Below are 13,145 nucleotides of genomic sequence, written 5' to 3'. Positions count from 1 at the left end.
GCCTCGTAGCCTGGTGGATAGTGTGCAGGATTCGTAATTCTGTGGCGCGGGTTCGATTCCCGCACGAGGCAGAAACAAATGGGCAAAGTTTCTTTCACCCTGAATGCCCCTGTTACCTAGCAGTAAATAGGTACCTAGGAGTTAGTCAGCTGTCACGGGCTGCTTCCTGGTGTGTGTGTGTGTGTGTGTGTGTATGTGTGTGGTGTGGGGGAAAAAAAAAAAAAAAATAAAAGTAGTTAGTAAACAGTTGATTGACAGTTGAGAGGCGGGCCGAAAGAGCAAAGCTCAACCCCCGTAAAAACACACAACTAGTAAACACACACCCACACACACACACACACACACACACACACACACACACACACACACACACACGCACACACACACACACACACATACACACGCACACCCAATACATACACCTCTCCCCACACCCAATCCCCACCCTTCTACCCCTCCCCTCCTCCCGAGTCCTCCCTCCCCCCCTTTCCTTCCTGTCCTCCCTCCCCTTTCACCCCATACCCTCCCTGTCCCTCCCCCTTCACTGGATCCCCCGCCCCTCATTCCAGTATCCTCTGAGATCCTGTTACCCACCTCACAGGTCCTCACACCCATGGAACAGCCTCCCCCACCAGCAGAACACTCACCAAGGAGGCGATTTGAGAAGGGACAGAAGAAAGTGAGCCTCAAAGCGATGTACACTAACATAGATGGAATTACAAATAAAGCAAATGAGCTTGGAGAACTGGTACTAGAGGAAAACCCAGACATATTAGCCCTCACAGAAACAAAGATCACGAAAACAATAACAAATGCAGTGTTTCCACAGGACTATTATGTTATGCGGAAAGAGAGGGAAGGAAGAGGTGGGGGTGGTGTAGCTCTGCTGGTAAGAAAAGGCTGGGATTTTGAGGAGATGGATATTCAGGGCTGTGAAGGTTTCAGTGACTACATAGCAGGTACTGTAACAAATGGAGGGAAAAAAATTATAGTCGCAGTCATATATAATCCACCACCAAATGACAGAAGACCTAGACAGGAATATGATAGAAACAACATGGCAACCATTAACATAATAGAAAGAGCAGCTTCTGTTGCTAGCAGGAATGGATCTGGACTACTAATTATGGGAGACTTCAACCATGGGAAGATAGATTGGAAGAACAGAGACCCGCATGGAGGACCAGAAACATGGAGAGCTAAGCTGCTGGACGTGGCAACAAGAAACTTTCTAAGCCAGCATACCAAAGAGCCAACAAGAATGAGAGGAGAAGATGAACCAGCAATGCTTGATTTGATATTTACCCTAAATGAATGGGATATAAGGGAAGTTAAGATGGAAGCGCCCTTGGGAATGAGTGACCACAGTGTATTGAACTTTGAGTACCTGGTAGAGCTAGGACTTATCTCCCCCCAAAAAGAACTAGGAATCAAAAGGCTGGCATACCGAAAGGGGAATTATGAACAGATGAGAAGTTTCCTAAGTGAAATACCTTGGGACACAGACCTCAGAGACAAGTCTGTACAGGGTATGATGGACTATGTTACCCAAAAGTGTCAGGAGGCAGTAAACAGGTTCATCCCGGCCCAAAGGGAAAAATCCGAGAAGCAACAGAAGAATCCATGGTATAATAGGGCATGTATGGAAGCGAAGAAACTGAACAAAAAGGCGTGGAGGAACTTCCGGAATAACAGAACACCAGAAAGCAGGGAGAGATACCAGAGAACCAGGAATGAGTACGTCAGGGTGAGAAGAGAAGCAGAGAAAAATTTTGAAAATGATATAGCAAACAAAGCCAAGACCGAACCAAAGCTACTCCACAGTCACATCAGAAGGAAAACAACAGTGAAAGAACAGGTATTGAAACTTAGAACAGGCGAGGACAGGTATACAGAGAATGACAGAGAGGTGTGTGAGGAACTCAACAAGAGGTTCCAGGAGGTCTTCACAATAGAACAGGGTGAGGTCACTGTGCTAGGAGAAAGGGAGGTAAACCAGGCGGCCTTGGAGGAGTTCGAAATTACGAGAGAGGAGGTCAAGAGACACCTGCTGGATCTGGATGTTAGAAAGGCGGTTGGTCCAGATGGGATCTCACCATGGGTACTGAAAGAGTGTGCAGAGGCACTTTGCTTGCCACTCTCCATAGTGTATAGTAAATCACTAGAGACGGGAGACCTACCAGAAATATGGAAGACGGCGAATGTGGTCCCAATATACAAAAAGGGCGACAGACAAGAGGCACTGAACTACAGGCCAGTGTCCTTGACTTGTATACCATGCAAGGTGATGGAGAAGATCGTGAGAAAAAACCTGGTAACACATCTGGAGAGAAGGGACTTCGTGACAAATCGCCAACATGGATTCAGGAAGGGTAAATCTTGCCTTACAGGCTTGATAGAATTCTACGATCAGGTGACACAGATTAAGCAAGAAAGAGAGGGCTGGGCGGACTGCATTTTCTTGGATTGTCGGAAAGCCTTTGACACAGTACCGCATAAGAGGCTGGTACATAAGCTGGAGAGACAGGCAGGTGTAGCTGGTAAGGTGCTCCAGTGGATAAGGGAGTATCTAAGCACTAGGAAGCAGAGAGTTACGGTGAGGGGTGAGACCTCCGATTGGCGTGAAGTCACCAGTGGAGTCCCACAGGGCTCTGTACTCGGTCCTATCTTGTTTCTGATATATGTAAATGATCTCCCGGAGGGTATCGATTCATTTCTCTCAATGTTTGCGGACGATGCTAAAATTATGAGAAGGATTAAAACAGAAGAGGACTGTTTGAGGCTTCAAGAAGACCTAGACAAGCTGAAGGAATGGTCGAACAAATGGTTGTTAGAGTTTAACCCAACCAAATGTAATGTAATGAAGATAGGTGTAGGGAGCAGGAGGCCAGATACAAGGTATCATCTGGGAGAGGAAATTCTTCAGGAGTCAGAGAAGGAAAAAGACTTGGGGGTTGATATCACGCCAGACCTGTCTCCTGCAGCACATATCAAGCGGATAACATCAGCGGCATATGCCAGGCTGGCCAACATACGAATGGCATTCAGAAACTTGTGTAAAGAATCATTCAGAACTTTGTATACCACATATGTCAGGCCAATCCTGGAGTATGCAGCCCCAGCATGGAGTCCATATCTAGTCAAGGATAAGACTAAACTGGAAAAGGTTCAAAGGTTTGCCACCAGACTAGTACCCGAGCTGAGAGGTATGAGCTACGAGGAGAGACTACGGGAATTAAACCTCACTTCGCTGGAAGACAGAAGAGTTAGGGGGGACATGATCACCACATTCAAGATTCTGAAGGGGATTGATAGGGTAGATAAAGACAGTCTATTTAACACAAGGGGAACACGCACAAGGGGACACAGGTGGAAACTGAGTGCCCAAATGAGCCACAGAGATATTAGAAAGAACTTTTTTAGTGTCAGAGTGGTTGACAAATGGAATGCATTAGGGGGTGATGTGGTGGAGGCTGACTCCATACACAGTTTCAAGTGTAGATATGACAGAGCCCGATAGGCTCAGGAATCTGTACACCTGTTGATTGACGGTTGAGAGGCGGGACCAAAGAGCCAGAGCTCAACCCCCGCAAACACAACTAGGTGAGTACAACTAGGTGAGTACACACACATGAACAGAGGAAACAGCCAGAGTGACCAAACGAAGGAAATGTTAACCCAAGTTCTGGAGGAATTCAGGAGGGAGATGCATGAAATGCGGATTACAATTAACAACCTGCAAAGTGAGCTGACATCAGCAAGGGAAGAGATCAAATCCCTCACAGAGAAAATAAAGAGACCGAGCATCAGATTATCATCCAAAGGGAAGGTTGGAATGTTACATTGGAAGGAAATGCCTTTGTACCTGAAACATTTTCGGACATACTGAAAAAGAGCTCAGAAGCAATCGCCACAGTGAGGGAGGTAGCGATGCAAGCAGCTACCTCACAGGAAGCAGCAAGGTGCACCACTCAGCTGCTGGAGAGAAAAAAATCAGTGGTAGTTGTAGGTATCAAAGAACAGGAAGGATCCAACAGGCAAGAATGGAATAGCAAGGATAGAGAGGCAGTACATGAGCTTCTGAAGGGGTTAAAGATGGAAGGGGTTGAACAAAACATTGAGAAGGTTTTCATGTTAGGCTGGTACAACAAGGACAGAAACTGACTTGTAAATGTGGTGTATACAAACGAAACTACGAAGGAGGATATTCTCGAAAGGAAGAGTCGTCTGCAGCATGTGGAGGGATACAAAAAAATATTCCTGCAGAGGGACAGGACGAAGGAGGAGAGAGCCAGGGCAGCAGAGGCAAGGAGGAAGCGCAGGGAGAGAGGAGCCAACCAGGAAATCACAGCCCCCAACACAACAGTCCTAGAGAGAAAAGGGGAACCTAAGACCAGCATCCCAGCAACACCAGAAGGGAGGGCAACACTACCACCCCCCTCTGCATAGAAACCCTCCCTTCCCCTCACCCTACCAGCCCCCACCCAACCCTCCCTCCCAACCACCCCATTCTGACCCTTTCACCCCTTCCCCATTCCCATCATGTCCCCCTTTCCCCTCCTGTCTCCCCTCCCCCTTCATCCCATACCCTCCCTATCCCTCCTCCCTCCTCACCCCGTATCCTCCATGTTCCCCTATGTCCATAACCCACACCCTACTACCTGTCCCCTCTTCCCGTAAACACCAACCCCCCACCCCAAAATCTTCTGAGACCCTGCAAACCACCTCACAGATCTTCTCACCGACGGAACAGCTTCTAACACCAGCAGAATGCTCGCCAAGAAAGGGACAATAAAATGAACAGAAGAAAGTGAGCTTCAAGGCAATGTACACTAACATAGATGGGATTACAAATAAAACAAGTGAACTCGGAGAATGGACACTAGAAGAAAACCCAGACATAATAGCACTCACAGAAACAAAGCTAACAAAAACTATAACAAATGCAGTGTTTCCACAGGGCTACTATGTAGTGAGGAAAGAGAGAGAAGGGAGAGGAGGAGGTGGTGTAGCTTTGCTACTAAGAGAAGGTTGGAGTTTCGAAGAGATGGTAATTCAGAACTGTGAAGGTTTCAGTGACTACATATCAGGCACCATAGCAACTGGAGGACAGAAAATTATAGTAGTAGTCATATATATCCCCCACCGAATGACAGAAGACCCAGACAGGAATATGATAGAAACAACTTGGCCACCATCAATATAATAGAGAAAGCAGTTTCTGTGGCTAGCAGGAATGGACCCAGACTACTAATCATGGGAGACTTCAACCATGGGAAGATAACTTGTATACCATGCAAGGTGATGGAGAAGATCGTGAGAAAAAACCTAGTAACACATCTGGAGAGAAGAGACTTCGTGACTACTCATCAACATGGGTTCAGGGAGGGTAAATCTTGCCTTACAGGCTTGATAGAATTCTACGATCAGGTGACAAAGATTAAGCAAGAAAGAGAAGGAAAGGCGAACTGCATTTTTTTGGACTGTCGGAAAGCCTTCGACACAGTACCCCATAAAAGGTTGATGCATAAGCTGGAAAAACAGGCAGGAGTAACTGGTAGGGCGCTCCAGTGGATAAGGGAGTACCAAAGCAATAGGAAGCCGAGAGTTACAGTAAGGAGTGAGACCTCAGAATGGCGTGAAGTCACCAGTGGAGTCCCACAGGGTTCTGTGCTTGGACCTATCCTGTTTCTGATATACGTAAATTATCTCCCAGAGGGTATAGACTCATTCCTCTCAATTTTTGTTGACGACGCCAAAATTATTAGAAGGATTAGGACAGAGGAGGACAGCTTGAGGCTTCAAGAAAACCTGGACAAGCTGCAGGAATGGTCGAACAAATGGCTTTTAGAGTTTAACCCAAGCAAATGTAATGTAATGAAGATAGGGGTAGGAAGCAGGAGACCAGATACAAGGTATCATTTTGGAGATGAGATACTTCAAGAGTCAGAGAGAGAGAGAGAAAGACCTGGGGGTTGATATCATGCCAGACCTGTCCCCTGAAGCTCATATCAAGAAGATAACATCAGAAGCATATGCCAGGTTGGCTAACATAAGAACGGCCTTTAGAAACTTGTGTAAGGAATCTTTCAGAACATTATATACCTCATATGTCAGACCAATTCTGGAGTATGCGGCTCCAGAATGGAGTCCATATCTAGTCAAGCATAAGACTAAACTGGAAAACGTTCAAAGGTTTGCCACCAGACTAGTAGCCGAGCTGAGAGGTATCAACTACGAGGAGAGACTTCGGGAATTAAACCTCACTTCGTTGGGAGACAGAAGAGTTAGGGGGGGGACATGATCACCACATTCAAGATTCTCAAAGGAATCGATAGGGTTGATAAAGACAGGCTATTTAACACAAGGGGCACACGCACTAGGGGACACAGGTGGAAACTGAGTGCCCAAATGAGCCACAGATATTAGAAAGAACTTTTATAGTGTCAGAGTGGTTGACAAATGGAATGCATTAGGAAGTATTATGGTGGAGGCTGACTCCATACACAGTTTCAACTGTAGATATGATAGAGCCCGATAGGCTCAGGAACCTGTACACCTGTTGATTGATGGTTGAGAGGGACCAAAGAGCCAGAGCTCAACCCCCACAAACACAACTAGGTGAGTACAACTAGGTGAGTACACACACACACACACACACATATATATATATATATATATATATATATATATATATATATATATATATATATATATATATATATATATATATTTATATATTTATATTTATATATATAAACAAGCACAACTAGGTGAGTACACACATACACACACACACACGCACACACACACACACACACACAGGGGCCTCGTAGCCTGGTGGATAGCGCGCAGGACTCGTAATTCTGTGGCGCGGGTTCGATTCCCGCACGAGGCAGAAACAAATGGGCAAAGTTTCTTTCACCCTAAGTGCCCCTGTTACCTAGCAGTAAATAGGTACCTGGGAGTTAGTCAGCTGTCACGGGCTGCTTCCTGGGGTGTGTGTGTGTGTGGTGTGGGAAAAAAAAAAAAAAAAAAAAAGAAGTTAGTAAACAGTTGATTGACAGTTGAGAGGCGGGCCGAAAGAGCAAAGCTTAACCCCCGCAAAAACACAACTAGTAAACACAACTAGTAAACACACACACACACACACACACACATACACACACATACACACACACACACACACACACACACACACACACACACATACACACACACACACACACACACACACACACACACACACACATATATATATATATATTTCATTGAATATGACCGCATATTCTGGATTTATTATTTTCTGGTTTAGGGCTTCTATCCCTCTAACTATTTTCTTAGCATCAGGGCTTAATTAAAATAGGAGTTCTCCAAAACGCATTTTCGTACTTTTAAGGTGAAGAAAAGAAGTGATTTACTATAGAGTGTATTACACTTATTTGTATAATTTGCACAACGTTTCGAACCTCCATGGTCACATTCTCAAGTGAACAGATCTTACAATACTAGTTGATTTTATACCCGCACTGGGTCAGGTGATAATACAATAAAGGTGAAAACATGGGGGGGATACATAAGGGATAAATGTGAGGTGAAACATAGCGGTAACTACGGAAGGCTTATTGGCCCATACGAGGCAGCTCCTATCTAAACACAAAGATTAATCCAGTCTAATTGGCCTGTTATGTTGGACATTGTCTTCTGTGTTGGCATCGATATGTTCTTGTCTTGTCCTTACTCTCATGGTGGGTAGAGTAAATAGTTCCGTGATTTGGGTGTTCATGGTAGGTCGCTCTATTCTTATGTGAATTGCCTCAAGAATTTGTAATCTTCTTGCATTTTCTGCAAGAAATATGCGTTAGTTTAAACTCAAATTTAAACAAATTAACAAATACATAAAAGACTGTAATACGTTCTTTGTTGGGCAAACATCAAAACATTTGAAATGTAGAATTTCGCAACAACATAAATGATCTGTAAGACATATATATATATATATATATATATATATATATATATATATATATATATATATATATATATATACATATATATATTGTGACGATAATCTCCTTCAAGAGATTGAGCCTGCTCTTCCCTCCAAAAATACGTCGCTACAAATCTATAAAACTACTATGGAAGAAATATCCAACAACGACAACAACATCTCCAAGGTTTGCCAGAGAGCAAAACGTATGCAGCCAGGAACACCTGCTCCACCTCAAACCGCCAAACTACCTGTCTTGTCGCCTGCTCCTCGCTGATTGGCTGCGGGTTCCAGCTGCAACTGCACTCCACCCACCATACTACTTGATGTCTGGGGCCGCCACGACCTCAGTCTTCAGAATATTCAGTGCTTTCATAAGGTTAACACGTCTTTTTGGTAGACTAAGCTGTGGCTTACGTGTACTAAGAGAGGTGATAGCTTAAAGCCAATATTCCTGCACCTCTCATTTGATTGTATATTGCACAGCTTGTTATTACTCACTTGTCTTAACGTAACTTTTCATTTTGTCATTTGATTATTCTTATTATTTTGATTAATTGATTTTATTATACGAATTTGTATGTCCATTTTATTCATGTTTTGCTTTCTTTAACGTAAATAAAATTTCATTGTTAAATTTTACTTGTGTTTTGCGTGTCTTCTCCTTACCTTACCACAGACGAAGTTCCAGAATTTCTATTTTTTTTTGTTTCTATGTGACGAGGCCATACCCCTAGCTTTGAACAGTCGAACACCAACGCGTTACCGTCACATATTATATGGGGGCCTGTCCTAGGAGCTTCACTCAGGTACTGGTGCCAAGTAGTAATTTATGGTAAGCGTATTTAACTTTGTTAACGTAGCTTTACTATTTTTCATATTCAATTTCATTTTTTATATGGTGAGGTGTATTGTGAATTACGAGAGTAGCATATGGTGAAGGTGAGACAACTTTGGATTACGTGGTGACTGTATGCCGCAGTCATACTCTTAATTGGTCATCTCTCCCTCCGTGTTATTACTCGTGTTTACCATCTTTGTCCCTTGGATATTTCTCATTTTTGACAGATCATCATATTGGTACCCTGGTACTGTGGTCTGCCCCGGGTCAAGTGCACCCAATCTTCTGCAATCTGACTGTAGGAGGACAAAGAGGGCCATAGTTCCTCTAGCTCGAACTTTAGTTGCAGAATTGGGACCTCAGCAGCAGTTCTCGTCACCAGTTGACCCCTCGCACCCCTACACGTCAGTCAGAGATGATGATACATACAACGGTAGGGAATTAGCTTACTTTTTCAGAGCACAAAAGTTCGCTAATTCTGTAAGTATCATATTAAATTCAGTAGGAAAAACTTGCTTTATGTCCTATAGAGACTCGGCAAGATATGCCTACATTCTTGGACTACCAATTTTACTTTTGAGGCAATTAACTGTTTCATTTGTTTTCGAAACTCTGTTTCATTTGTTAGTAGGATTTTCTTGCCCTTATCCTCTTACATGAGTACCGGGTACAAGATTTCCTGCGCCCTTGATTTAAATTAATCATTTAACATCTTGTACTTAACTTTAATTGTTAAAGATCCCACAGGATAGGTACCAGTTGCCACGTTGTCCTGTTTCTGACATTCACTATAACTGAATATTCGTTGTACATTTATTTGCTAATTTCACCATGTTTCGTCTCCAAGCTTTCCGTGCAGATCCAGCAGGTGCAATAGGGACTTTAAGTCATGCCAAGAAGACTGAATTACAAACTCTTGCACATGAGTATCAACTAACAGTTCCCTACCAAGCCAACAAGAGTGAAATACACAACCTATTGCTGGATCATTTCTTAGAGCAAGGTAAGATAGACTCTAAAACTCATGAAACTTACTATATTGCAGATAAAACTGATTTGGCGACGATGAAACTCAAACTAGAGCTGGCCAAGATTGAACGTGAGCAGCAAAGGGAAGCCCTCGAACAACAAAGAGAAGCAGCTGCCATACGAAAGAAAGAACACGAACGTGAAATCGCCCTCAAGGAACGTGAACTCGTCCTCCAGGAACGTGAGGTTGCAATGCTCCAGGAGCGGGAACGCGTACAGCTTGAAACAAAACGACGCGAGTTGGAGATGCAACGTGAACATGACAAGCAACAAGCGACTCTGGCTCTAGAGTGTCGTCAACGAGAATACACGTTGGAAACTTCACACCTCGCTCAACGCCAGCAAGCTACTGCCAATCTTCCCGTCAGTTTTAATATATCACATGCAAGTAAGTTAATGCCATCCTTTGTAGAAGCAGAAGTTGATGTGTTTTTCACCACCTTTGAAACCCTTGCTAATCAACTCAGTTGGCCTGTCGACCAATGGGCCACACTTCTCAGAGTCCATCTTACAGGTAGAGCAGCAGTCACACTCAGTACTCTGGCGTCTGAGAATGACTACCAGACTCTGAAACAAGCAGTGTTGGACGCCTACCTCCTTTCCACCGAAAGTTATAGAAGGAAATTCCGTGACCACCTGAAGGCAAGTACCACTACCTTCCTCGAGTTTGCTAACACAAAACGGAGATATTTTATGAAATGGCTGGAAGCAGCACATGTCTCTACTTTTTACAGAACTCGTCAACCTGATGCTAGTTGAAGAATTCTTGAGGCGTGTGCCGCCTCCTGTCCGTCTCTACTTAGCAGATAAAGAAGAAACCGACTACCTGAAGTGTGCTAAGTCGGCTGACACTTACAGCCTCATCCACCGGCTGACACCCGAACCATCCTCCAGTAAGAAGTCGTGGTCCAGTTACGAGAAAGTGAGCACCGATCAAGCTGGCTCGCAATTGTACTGCAAGTATTGTAGACTCTATGGACATACCATAGACAAGTGTGGTAAGTCTCAATACAAGGGAACCACTGACCCACAGAAACCCAAACCAACTCCTCCTAAGTCCGGTAAGCCTGTGATGAATGTTGGTGTTAATGATCTTTCTCTTTTCAGTAACCACCTGTATACTGGAACTGTCTCTGCCAACGGTTCAAATCCGGAGGGACGTTTCAAATTGAAGATCTTGAGGGACACAGCGGCTCTTCAATCGATCATCTTGAAGTCGGCTGTGCCCAACATCGCCTACACCGGAGAAACTGTCTTCATCACTGACCTCACTGCTACCACTCCATACCCTCTCGCCAGAGTCCACCTGGATTGTCCCTACGTGAACGGAGAAGTCCAAGTCGCCGTCAGGGAAAAGCCTTTTCCCATGCCTGGAGTGCAACTTCTCCTAGGCAACGACTTGGCAGAAGACCTGCAACCAACCAACCTGATCGTCATGGACAAACCCCAGGTGTGTAACTCTGTGCCAAGTAACCCTATTCTAGCGTATGTTCCAGCAGAGGTTCAAGAGAGTGATGAAGTTTCTCCTCCGGTTCTCGTGACCACCCGTGCACAAGCCGCACGTCCACAGCCAGCTGACCCTACTGCTACCGCTGTCCCTCAAGACCCTCAGAAACTACCCCCGCATCTGACCAAGTTGGAGTTCCGTAAGTTGCAGAGGGAAGATCTTACTTTAACACCATTGTTTTTCCAGGCTGAGACTCAACCCGACAGTATTCCTGGGTTCTTCCTAGAGAACGACTTGCTCTACCGCAGATATAGACCCAGTAAACTGAAGGAGGAGGACGATTGGGCCAACATCGAACAACTTGTGATTCCTACCAGCCTGCGGCCCACTATTCTACACCTGGCCCACGGAGCGCTCTCCCACTACGGCTTCAACAAGACTTACCATGGAATTCGTCAAGACTACTACTGGCCAGGTATGGTAAATAGCGTCAAACAGTACGTAAAACAGTGTCATACATGTCAGATGGCAGGCAAACCGAACATCTCCATTCCCAGAGCGCCACTGATTCCCATACAGGTGCCTGCGGAACCTTTCCACAGACTAATAATAGACTGTGTTGGTCCTTTACCTCGGACCAGTTCAGGTAACACCTATATATTAACCATCCTGTGTCCTACCACCAGATTTCCCATAGCAGTTCCAGTGAAGAACATCACGGCTGCTACGGTAGTAAAACATCTATTGAAGATCTTCACTCAATACGGATTTCCCAGGGAGATTCAGAGCGACTGTGGTACCAACTTCACCAGTGATCTCTTCAAAAGGACACTGGAGGAGTTCAACATCAAACAGGTATTGTCCAGCCCCTATCATCCTGCTTCACAGGGTTCTCTTGAACGTAGTCATCAGACTATCAAAGCACTCTTGAAAAAGTTTTGTAGTGAAACCTCTAAGGATTGGGATAAGCAAATCGACCTTATAATGTGTATTTACAGAAGTCTTCCCAATGAGTATCTCCTTATGAGATGCTCTACGGCCGTAAGTGCCGTACTCCCCTTAAGGCTTTCAAAGACTCTCTCCGAGATGCCACCTTCAGTGAGCATCAGAATGTGCCCCAGTTTCTTCAAAACCTTCAACACATTTTAGAGAGAGTCCACCGCTTTGCCCATGATAATCTATTGAAAGCCCAGGAGAGGATGAAGACTCATTATGACCAGACCAGCAAAGTAAGAAAATTTTAGCCGGGAGACTTCACCCTAGCATACTTCCCTATCCCAGGTTCACCTTTACAAAACAGGTTTTCAGGACCCTACCGCGTCAAAGAGTGCAGAAATAACAACAACTACGTTATAGAGACTCCAGATAGGCGGCGGAAGACCGAGCTGTGCCACGTCAACCTCCTGAAGCAATATAATGGTACTCCTCCCACTGTCCTAATTAATTATTCCACCTTCACAGAACTCTACATCCACAGTGAGACCTTCCCAGCTTCTCCTCCCGAAAGCACTGACAAGGAGTCAGCGCTTTCTAATTCCGAAATCCTTAATGATCTTCCCAAATACTTTCAGGATAATCCTAGTGCACCTCTTGTCAAGATCTTCAGAGAACATCAGGAGTTGTTCCGAGATGACCCCCAAGAGTGTAATGTTACCCAGCACGACATCCAACTGCTCCCCGACACCCGGCCGATTCGTCAACCCTTCTACCGAATCAGCCCAAGCAAGAAGGAAGTCATGCGTGCTGAGGTGCAGTACCTCTTGGATCATGGACTGGTTACACCTTGTGAGTCCCCCTGGGCCTCACCTTGTATCTTTTTGCCCAAACCCCAAGGTAAG

The sequence above is a fragment of the Procambarus clarkii genome, chromosome 21 (assembly GCF_040958095.1).
Source record: "Procambarus clarkii isolate CNS0578487 chromosome 21, FALCON_Pclarkii_2.0, whole genome shotgun sequence".
NCBI classification, from domain to species: Eukaryota; Metazoa; Arthropoda; class Malacostraca; order Decapoda; family Cambaridae; genus Procambarus; species Procambarus clarkii.
The sequence above is the reverse complement of the archived record's forward strand: the minus strand, read 5'-3'. Positions refer to the sequence as shown.